Consider the following 11665-nt stretch of genomic DNA (forward strand, 5'->3'; position numbering starts at 1 on the left):
TCATGTCTCTTCCTGGAAGCCGCTGGCAGCCCAGGGAGGTGGGCTTCATGCTGCCCAACCAAGCTGAGCCCATTTCTTTGTCTCTCTTGAGAAGTGTCACCTTCCCAGCCGGTGGCTGTCATGAGGATTAAGGGAAACCATGGCTGTAAACTGCCACGAGACATCCGTCCATCTGGTTCCCTTCCTGCCCCTCGAGGAGAGCTTTCACTCTGCCACCAGTAACCAGCCCGGAGACCCCAAACCTCTCTGGAGACGCGGATCATCCCAGGGACCGGGCGGGCCCTGTGAGTGGGGACAGCCACTCAGAGGAGGCTTGGAGACTCAGTCTGAGTGTTGGGGGCCCTGCCTTCCTCCCCCTACCCTACAGCTCAGGACAAGATGGGGTGCAGGGGCAGCTGGAAAGCCAGCCATTCTGAACCCCAGACTTCACTCTTCTCTGCCCCTTTGATTGTGAGCCACGTGGGTGGACCCTGTCCTTTCTCGCTTCTGTTCTCACAGCTGGTATTGCAATGCATTTGCCCTCGTGCCTGCAGAAAAATGGCTTTGGCGTTCTGCAAGGCTGAGGGTCAGTAGCAGAAGTGTGCTTCAACCCCATCCGCACTGTTTCCAGGGTTGGGGTTTTTTGGGTTTTTGTGTGTGTGTGTGTGTGTGTGTTTTTGTTTTTGTTGCTTTGCTGCTGTGGATCATAATTTTGTTTTAAACAGGGGAGCTTTGCTCTCGTAGATTGTGGTGTACGTTCATGATGAGGTTTCTGAAGAGAGGACGGACTACCCAACCTAAGAGCGGAAACTGAGGATCCCACGTTGAGGAGATGCAGGAGCCTGATCACAGAATGTAGATTCTATGTGTGAGACACTGTGGTCACTTATATGCGGAATCTAAAAAATACAACAAACTGGGCTTCCCTGGTGGCGCAGTGGTTGAGAGTCCTCCTGCCGATGCAGGAGACACGGGTTCGTGCCGCGGTCCGGGATGATCCCGCATGCCGTGGAGCGGCTGGGCCCGTGAGCCATGGCCGCTGAGCCTGCGCGTCCGGAGCCTGTGCTCTGCAGCGGGAGGGGCCACAGCAGTGAGAGGCCCGCGTACCACAAACAAACAAACAAACAAACAAAAAACAACAAACTAGTGAGTGTAACAAAAAGGAAACGGACTCACAGATACAGAGAACAAACTGGCGGTCATCAAGGAGGGGGAGGGGAGGGGCAGCTTAGGGGTGGGGAAGTGGGAAGTACCAACAACTGGGTATAAGATAGGCTCAAGGATGTACTGAACAGCATGGGGAATAGAGCCAATAGTTTGTAATAACTGTAAATGGAAAGTTACTTTCAAAAATTGTACAAAATATAAAAAATATGTTGTGACTCTAAACCTATACAATGTTATATATCAACTATATCTCAGTGAAATTGGACATTTTTTTTAAAAAGAGAGAAGCAAGTGACTATCCTCCCGATAGGAGACACTTTTTTATGTATATTCCTCTTAAATTTGTCCATAACACACTTGTTTATGAAATTGAGAATTTTTCTCCAAATTATGTCATGATGTATATACCATGAGTGTAAGTGTATTTGCGTTGCAAAAATCAATATTTTCTAAATGCCCATTTAAAAACCAGCTGAAAAGTATGGGAAAAGGATTTGTTAATCTAAAATCTAATTTCTGGGTCAATCAGTCATTCCTGATGGAATTACTAAGAAATAGGGCCTTACAGCCAGAAGGATCAACTTCTACTCCCCTTCAGGGAGGCTGTGTGGGGTGGTAGAAGGAGGTTGGAGCCTGACCTCTGACCTCTGACCCCAAGCCCTGGAGTCTGGCACGGAGCCTACACTGAAGAACCATGGAGGTGTGGCTGTCTCACTGGCCTGAGGTCCTCAAGGTTTGAGGGACCACAGGCCCATTTATGAACCTGATCCAAGCAGGCTCCTTCATCTCAGAGGGATTCATATCCACGCAGACCATCGCACACAAAAATGGGGCCACCCGGGAAGTTTGCTGAGCTCTGCAGAAGACACGGCATCCCTGACCTTAGCCCCGCCCCAGATGCTCACCCAAGTGGGAGGGCACCAAGGCCACTTACTCTGAGCCTATTCTGGCCATGCCTCTCTCTCTCTCTTCTTCTGCTCTACCTCAAGCAAAACAAAGCCACTGGAGCCCCAAGTGTGTCTGCACGTACATGAGCAAGCCTGCACACACACATACACACACACACAGACACCACATGTGTGTACACACACACCCTGCTTCCCAAACATGGGATCACATGTGCCAGAAAAGTACCCACGGCTTTAGATGTAATCACCCTAGTTTAGAGAATGACAGCTTTATTGTTCAATAAAACAAATTAATTGATTCAACGATCTTCACTAGTGGTTAGGAGGTTTTATACATTTATCTGAGGAAAAGGAGGAGGTTTCAGAATGATGGGAGAGGAAAGAGTTCTCCCTGGAAGCTCAAGAGAGGCTGCCACGCGGACAATACAGAGGCCACAACCTTTGACTTTTTTCTGCCAGAGTCTTCGGCTGTGGCAACCAAAGGGCAAAAAAGACGTGTAAAGTAACCACTGTCAAAAGGAGATGTGTCATGGAGGGTCTTTAAACATCTTTCTGTGGAGGGAAAGACAATGGTCTCTTTTGTTGAACCGTCTCCTCTGTCTTCTTCTCCCCCCCATTTACGCTTTGCAAACAGACAGGCTTCCGGCCTCTGGAGTGGAAGAAAAGGTGCAGAGAGCATTGTGATGAGGCAGAGGGGAGGAGTAATTTAATTGTCTGGTTCCTTCTGTGCTGCAGAATATCAAACAGATGAGGAGGATAAAACAGGGAGCTCAATAATTAATTTTCATGTTTCTCACTAGTGGGGCTTCGTCGGGCCCTGCGCCGTGATTATAGGGAAAGGTTGGATTCTGAAGTTTCACTCATTAGCTACGTGTTGTATGAAAATACCTTGATTTTCAAAAGGCAGAGTGACAAGAATGAAAAATTTCAGCTATTAAAAATATCCCGGTGTCAGAGACTTTTGTGAGAGAAGAAAAACTCTCTGATTCCCTCAGATAAATAATGAAACGAATGGTTGTTGAGAGGTGAAGGGTCAAAACTTCCCTGTTGACTAAAACACAAGGTTGACTTAAAAGATTTTTGGAAGTTTTTCAAGGAGCCGTGCATCGAGCTGGGTTTTTTTGCCTTCTAATGAAACTGAGGGAGCTCCCTGAAATTTCCACCACCGCTGCATTCAAAGCACACGGGTTTTAATGGGCAGGACATCAGGTTTGACACCGGTCCTGCATGCTGCATGTATAATAGAGAGCATCTGTGAATCATTCAATGATGCTGTCCCAGGCTCTGAGTTCATCCAAGGGTAAGTATTAAGATTTAATTGATTCCAAATTAGCCGTTAAGTTCTCCATCCAAATCAGTGTACAGTGGAGCCGTCAGCAAACTCACAGCCTCCAGAGAGCATGTCCTGTCCCCACCCACCGCGGCCGCGGCCGCGTCCGGGAGCCAGAGACGGTTTTCCTTCTGGCATACTGACTAGCCTGGCGAGCATTTGTTTGCAAGCTTCGGAGCCCAACCTAGGCAACGTAATTTTTTAGCACAAATGGTTCAATCATTCAAACACACAAACATTTTAAGGTAATTTCTGCAAATCCCCATTGTGATCTAATTTCTGGTGAAGCAGAATAAAGCTGCTTGGCATTGCAATTAACCAGTTTGGGGCTCCACAGGGCATTCGCTGTGGAGTGCTTCCTTTTTTATTTTTAAAGGAGTATTAGAGCCACGTTCCTTGGGTTCACGCCATATCTCCCACGTGCATCCCCACACCTGTGCACATGCCGGCCACGAAAGCACGTTGATAGGACACTCGGCTGAACCTTGCAAAAAGAGTCATCAGAGAGCTTTACTTTTACCACGTGTTTGTGTGTGGGTGCATAAGCCACTACTAGGAAAATGACTAAATTTGTGCTTTATTTTAAAAATCGAAGGTGAAAATACTGAATCCATTATAACAAAGACCTACTGTGTAGCACAGGGAACTATACTCAGTATTTTGTAATAACCTATAATGGGAAAGAATCTGAAAAAACAATATGTATAACTGCATCACTGCACTGTACACCTGAAATTAACATGCATTGTAAATCAACTACACCTCAATAAAACAATTATGTCTAATGTTTATTTTTTTTAATGTATGATTGTGGCAAATTAAAAAGTCTTGCTATCAGAATATTCTTATATAATTGTGGCCGAATTAAATATGGTGGTGGTTATTTAAAAGAGAAAAAAAAACACTGTGCCAGTTACAAAATTACCCATTGTCTAAACATTACACAGATCATAATTCACGTACGCATCTTTTTTTTTTTTTAATTCGTAAATCTCTTGTCTAAAAAAAGTCCCCTGTGAAAATGGGTGGGATGCCATGACTGAGAAAGGGACTGGAGATATGGGGGGCCCAGGAGAAAGGAGGGGTCTGGCTTGGCATTTCCATTTCTGAGTGCTTTGCATAAAAATGTCATTAATCGGGAGCTTTGCAGTTGAGAGAAAAGTGCACTCAGACCTCTGAATGTTGCAGGGCAAATGTGACTCAAAGTCTAATAATTCCTTTCAAAGATTTGGATCTAATTTCCAGTTGCCACTGATCAATAGGCAATTTATGAATGACCAATATCATTCCCAGGGGCCTCGAAAGACGGCGCTGGGTAAATCCTCATTCACCAGTAATCACAGCTGTGAGAGGCAGCGCCACGCTTAAGTCATTTAAGAGGCAAGGCAAAGCGTGTGTTTTTATTTAACAAGAAAGATCTCAGTGCAGATGAGGTTATTACTTTAGAAGCAGAAATGACTGTCTTTTGAGCAGAATGAATGGGGGGTCATAATTCTCTAATGTGACCTAATTTTAACAAAGGAAAATGATCTGTTAAACTGTCCCAGAGATAATACGAATTAGACCAGGTCAACAGTAGGTCAAATAGATAGGGTGCTAAAACATCCTTTTTACTACTTTGTAGCATTTTATGCTAATTCAGTTCCCTTCTCTGTGATAAACAAAGCAAGTGGAAAGGAGCTAGCATCACACAGTGATGGGTCCCTGAGCTACAATTTAATACAAATCTAGTAAATTCCACTGTACAACATATCCAGCTCACTTAGGAGCCACAAATACTAAAAGCACACAGGATCAGACGCGTGCCCCGCACTGCAGGTACATTGCCTTGAAAGCACCAAAAAAAAGAAGAAAAATAAAATTATATGGTGGTTTTAGTGGATAAGCCTTATGTGGAGTTACGTGAACTAAATGTGCCAGTAGGCGTTGCATTGTCATTAGGAAAAGGCTCTAAACCCAGAAGTGCTGGCAGGATCGTGGCGTGGACAGTGGACCAGAGGGCTGTATAGAACTTGGAGGGAGACCAGTGTCTGGGCGACATTCACACCTAGAGAGCGAGGGTCTGGGTTCAGTGCTGTGTTGTATATTCTCCCCAGGCCTTTGCAGGAAGGAAGGGAAATGTGGAAGGGCTCAGGTGTCCCTCACAATTCAGGGTGAGCTTCCTAAAAGATGCTGCCCGGAGAAGCACCTTCACCCTCTCCGTGCACCATCAACCCATTAGGAGAATTTCCTCTCCTCGGCACTGAAGATGAAACCCCATGCCCCTTGAAAGTTGAATTACCTGCGTAGATGATTTCTCTTCTCCTGAGACAGGGCTTTGTTCTCTGTCATTCATTACTGGGTCAGGCTGAAGGATTAGATGGTTAGGGGTGTGAATTAACTATGCCCGGAAGGCTCTAGCACACCCACCTGCAACGTGGGGACTGACCCAGCTCTCTTGGCACCTAATTTACAGCCCAGGGGTGACTTAGGCCCTGGGGAAGCAAAGTCATCCCTGCCTGTGACCTGTTAGTACATTTTGGTGAGGCGACCTGGCTCCTCAGATATGAAGCAAAGGAAGATAAATTGGCTAAGATCTCCAGAATTTTTTAAATGCAGGCAGGCCTTGAATTGGCAGTAAAGATAAAATTGGTGGTGGTTTGAATCCCTAATGGTGTGACATTTGGATTTGATTAAATTCACCATCAGAGACTGTATCTACATGCACAATTGCTTCTTCAATTTTGATGAAATTGACTCAATTCAGTCCAAAGAAAGTGGCCAATTCAAAGGCCTGACAGAAAAATCCCTTGAACTATTTCACACCTCATGGGATTGCCAAGGAGTCCCTTGCATGCGAAAGGTGTAATATCTTTAATTCTAAATTTTGGCAAAAGCAGTAATAATGAAACGGAACAAGACCCTATGGTCCTCCCTCCCCCCGCCCCTGCCTCGTGCCACGTCCTCCGCCTGCCTTTTGTCTGTGGAGAAACTTTATCCAAAGAATAAGTTTAATCAGAAAAGTGAGAAAATGCAGAAACAGAGGAAAACAGACCAACAAGACTAAATAATAACAGTTTAGTCATTAAGCAAAGTCAAGGACCTTTAGCTCCTCCTCAAGGGCTGCAGATCATATTCTGGGCCGTATCCCGGGAGCTGTCTTATAGATACGGAAACCCCCGCCAGGTGGAGGAAGTTACTACATGATGACCAGGCTGGAGCCATGACATAAGCTGCCACGATTCCGAGAACTGGCCTCAAGGAAATGGGAACAAACGACCCTGGAACTGAAGATTCCCTGTACCTAAAACGATCAAGAGGATGCTGGTCAGACCACCGACGACCAGTTTCAAGATGACTGGCAGAGCTGCCTGGGCTGTTTCTGCACGCAGCCCCCTCCCTCTGTTTATAGAAGCTCTTGCCCCCTGATTGTCGGGGGAGGGGGAGGCGGCCTTTGGACAGGCGTCCGCCCTCCCCCACCCCGCTGGTTGCCGGCATCCAAAGTAAAGCAAACTTTCCTTTCCACCAACCCTGCCTCTTTAATGGCTTTTGAGTGCTGAGCAGCCAGACCGCACTTGCAGTTACAGTAACTTTGGCAGACTTAGCGGTCCTTGTTCATCCAGAAACGGCATTGGACAAATTTGTTCCGGCCACCTGATCAGCGTTCTTGATGGATGTGAGGAGGTCCGTGTGCTTTACCCAACTTCCCCATTACTCTGCGAAATTCACCTGAAATCAAGCAGCGTTGCTGTCAGGAAACATTAACCATTCCCTGTGTGCTGGGAGTGTGACAGGGTGACATGTGTGTCTCCTGGCCTCAGGAGTTTACACCTGACTGGGGTGGGAAGGAGAAGAGCTACCCTGGCACCTGGCACAGGGGGAGGCTCTGAATGGGCTGTAAAATGCAAAAGAGACAGGAGGAAGGGAGCAGGGCACTGAGACTGGAAGTCTCGAGGAAGCGCTGCTGGGCGCTCACCCGGCACACGTACCTGGGGCTTGCCCCGTGCAGGCCCTTCTCCCAGCACTGGGGCATCAACTTGGTAATACCACAGCCACCCCTAGGGTGAATACTGATGTTCTTTAAGGAAACTGAGGCACAGAGAGGTCAATAAGTTAGTCCTGTTGTGATATAGCCTGTAAGTGGATTGCAGTCCAAGCTGTCTGGTTCTGGCTCCGGACCCAGACCCGGCTGCTGTCCCCTCTCCCCCTTGTGGAGTCAGCAATAGACGGTGCAGGAGCTGGAGGGAGAGGGGCTCCCCAGGAAGGGGGAACTTCATCACAAGTGGGGTGCGAACAGGCTTCTCACCGCTGGAGATGATCCTTGCAGGGGAGAACCTGGAGGGGGCGTGATGGACACATCAACAGACAGGTCAGGTTAGAAGCTGGAGCCGCCAGAAACTCCAACTTTATTTGCAGGTGATGGAGAGCCACTCAACACCAGGATCAGCATCAAGTGTTTGAGGTGGTATCTTAGGCAAATTATTCTGGGAGAAGCGCAGACAGCGGGCATGAGTGGAGGGGCTGGAGGAAATAAACAGGTACCATGAGATCCAGGAAGGACCAGGATATGCTGAGGGCAGAGCTACCATAGGCAGAGTCCAGGGCTTGTCAGGGGAGCCCAGAGGCACCAGTGGGAGGGCAGGATGGGAGGAGCTCACCTACACAGGTGTCTCATCACTGGGACGGGAGCTCCCTGGAAAAACAACAAGTTGACTTTGTCACGCTGATTCTGAGGAGGGACCTTCAGGGATGTGTGTCCTATTCTACAGTTCTATGCGGGAGACCCCCGTCTGCAGGCAGAGGTCTCTCCTAACGGATGCAATGCTGCTTCTTGATTGAAAACCAGCAGACATGGTAACTGTTACTTTTGTAGTTATTAAACTGGACTAGGGTAAATTTCTTTTTTAAGGACAGTATAAATTTCCTCACCCTCATAAGCATTCTTTCCTTAGTTCATAAAAACTTATGAATTCCACTTAATAATTCCATAAATTCCTCCAATAGGGGCTTCCCTGGTGGCGCAGTGGTTGAGAATCCGCCTGCCAATGCAGGGGACACGGGTTCGAGCCCTGGTCCGGGAAGATCCCACATGCCGCGGAGCAACTAAGCCTGTGTGCCACAACTACTGAAGCCTGCGCGCCTAGAGCCTATGCTCCGCAACAAGAGAAGCCACCACAGTGAGATGCCCGCGCACTGCAATGATGAGTAGCCCCCACTCACGGTAACTAGAGAAAGCCTGCGCACAGCAACAAAGACCCAACACAGCCAAAAATAAATAAATAAAAATAAATAAATTTATTTAAAAAATTCTTCCACTAAAATTAGACATAATTTTAATCATAAAACACTTTCTCTGTAACTTTTACTTTAGAGAAAAGAGGAAAAATGTATATCAAGAAGACTACCTTTTCAAGTGTTCCCAGAATGATGGCAGCAGGCTTTTGACGAGTTTACCAGCTATGAGAACCTGTGTCAGACCTCTTTCCTCAACACGCTGCCTGTGGCATCTTTGTCTGAGAGAAAATTCCTATTGGTTTTCATGGTTTTAAAGCTTTTTGGTGTAGACGGCCACCTGATTAATTAGCTATAAAACTACACAGGAAAATACAAAAGACACCCAAGCGCACCTTGTATGTAATATATTATTCATCCCCCCGCCAATGCAATCAGCCATTTGCAGGAGCCTTTGTGCTGAGAACCTCTGGCAAGACGCGGCTTAGGGATGCATTTGGTCACATCACGGACAATGCAAAAATCCACGTTGGATGCGGTTTCTTGATGAAGAAATAAAGGCTATGTCATGAAGCCAGATGTCCCCCTCTGGGGAGCTGTCAAGTGAGTTTCCAGTATTCCGTCCTGGGAAGGGACAAAGCCGATTATTTGGGAAGGGCTGGGCATCACGTTCCTGCCCCTCTACCATCCCATCTGCAAACCAGGCTTCTCTCTGCAGTGTCTCATTCAGCGGCCTGGGCGCTGAGCTCAGAAAGATGGCTGGGCTCTGAGAGAACACAGAACTATTTACCAGGTACATGTCATTTGCCAGGACTTTGGCAAGATTCTAGGAGTTACATGAGGAAGAGTTTGACACGGGCAGTCATATTGCTCAAGGACCCACACGGGGGTTGGTAAATGGCAGGTACAACAGCGACTGGGTTTGTCCCCTGTGATGGCTCATTAGGCTGTGGGAACCGGGCAGAGCCACAGATCCAACCTCGGCTGTGCCTGGGGGACGCTGGGGGGAAGACAGGCCCCCTCTCCTGGGTCCCATTGCTAACAAGAGTGCTTTTGTAGCTGAAGAGCGCAGGACAGACACAAGGAGGGTAGGATTCAGAAGCTGAAAGACAGTGCTTAGGGGAAACGCAGGCATCATTCAATTCAGCCGTTCGTCCAGTGAATAAAGGAGCAAGTGGATTCCAGTAAACACCGGTCCTGCTGTCCTCTCTCTGCAGTGTCACTGCTCGGTCCCCCTTTCCCACCCTACCACCCAGTTTTGCCCTGAAGGCCACCTCGCCTTCAGAAATAGTCTTCAAAAGTTTGTTTTAATGGAGGATTTTTTTTAAGGAGGCTTGCACATCGTCTTGGACTGACCCTCTGGGGAAGATGTGTCTGCCCGGACACCTGTTGGAATGCAGCCCACAAACACAGCAGAGAGTCAATATCAAATCAATACTGTCACACACGGTGACGCATGGGAAGGGATTGTATCTCTCGCCTGAAAATCCATTTTGACAGAAGGGCAGTACAGAGTCGTTTATGACACCGAGATGATGGGCTGCCTTGTTAGTGAGGCTGCCTGCAAACGGGAGAAGCCCGCGTGGACCCATAGCAAGAGAGCAGCCTGGACGTGCGCTGACAGCTGGGTACCGTGGCCACATTAACACATCCACAAAAGACCTGGCCATTCTCAGGGAGGAATACGCTAGCCCAGGCCCCTGTGAGGAAGTGCAATTCCTAGTCCAACTGCAGTTTTCGTTCTTATGTTACAGTGGATTCTGATAGCATCCACCGGTGAACTCAAGTCTCTCCTCACTATGATCTGTCCAGTCTATACGGTAAGACAAATCACAACCTGGTTATCTGTCCAATTCTGTGTAAACTAAATGTCACAGTTAATTCACAAATGCAGGTCAAAAAATCGACTTGATACACCCACCAAAAGTAGCCTAAGACGCTCCTGAAACCTGAAAGAAGTGTATGTTTTAATACAAAATGAGTACAAAAACATCATTTATCTTAAACTCGCCATCTAGCTGGATCCTGGTATCTCTTTGTTTTCTTGCTCAAATTACATTTATAGGAAGATGACAATACAGAGGCGTGGCTTTGTGCTTCGCCACACAAATTTGCTAGTTTTAGAGCAAAAGCAACACGTGCAGGCATCCCAGCCTAGATGGCAGCATGTCAAGGACCAGCACCTGGCTTCTCCTCTGAACCCCTGTACCACTGAGACCAAGACACAGTTCTTCATAAATACTGGTGGAATGAATGACAGCACAGTTCTCCACTGGACTTTGGAGTAAAATTTGAGTAAAACTTTGTGTTGCAATTTACAAAGTGCCTCAGAAATATCTCCTTTAGTCTTGTTGCAAAACCAGTGGGGCTAGTATTTTTTGAACTTTTGATTCAGAGAGGTTAAGTGACTTATCTGAGGTCACACAGCAAGCAGTGCAGTCAGAACACAGGGATCCCCTGGTGATTCTTGGCTCACGGTGGACTGCCTATTTCTGCTCCTGCCCAAATAGTTTTACTCTTAGAAATGCAAAGCTCTGTAAGCCATTTGAGTTCTAGAACTCATTTCTTTGATTTATTTCCATATATGTTAAAGTTTGAGTGTAAGATAGATTACACTCTAGATTTGAGTTCCGCAAGTATAAATACCGACTTCTGTATTCCGACAGTTCCCACTGGTCTTCACCTGAGTGTGGGCACACAGCATTAGGCCACCTCCCTCCCTTGGAAGAGGTCATGTTCATGGAGGTGGCGTGTTGCCTTACTCCGTCCAGGGCACTGTTCTCCTCCGGCTGACCAGCTAACCACCTTTGGAGTCAAATTCAGGGTTGGCCAGGCCTGCAAAATAGAATCGTCCCATCTCACAATCTTCACATGGACATCTGAAGGCATGATAAAATATGCCTGCCATCTCCCCAGCCCGGCCCTTTCCAGGTGCCGGCCCATGGGTGCGCAATGCTTCTGAATTTTGCACTGCTTCCTAATGCAGTGTTCTTTGTACAAGACCAAACAAGGTGTGGCTTAGATCTCATGCCCCCTGGAAAACTTCTCTCTGGTGGGACACCAGCCACAT

This window comes from Monodon monoceros, unplaced genomic scaffold (assembly GCF_005190385.1).
Source record: "Monodon monoceros isolate NGI ecotype Baffin Bay Population unplaced genomic scaffold, NGI_Narwhal_1 Super_Scaffold_4, whole genome shotgun sequence".
NCBI classification, from domain to species: Eukaryota; Metazoa; Chordata; class Mammalia; order Artiodactyla; family Monodontidae; genus Monodon; species Monodon monoceros.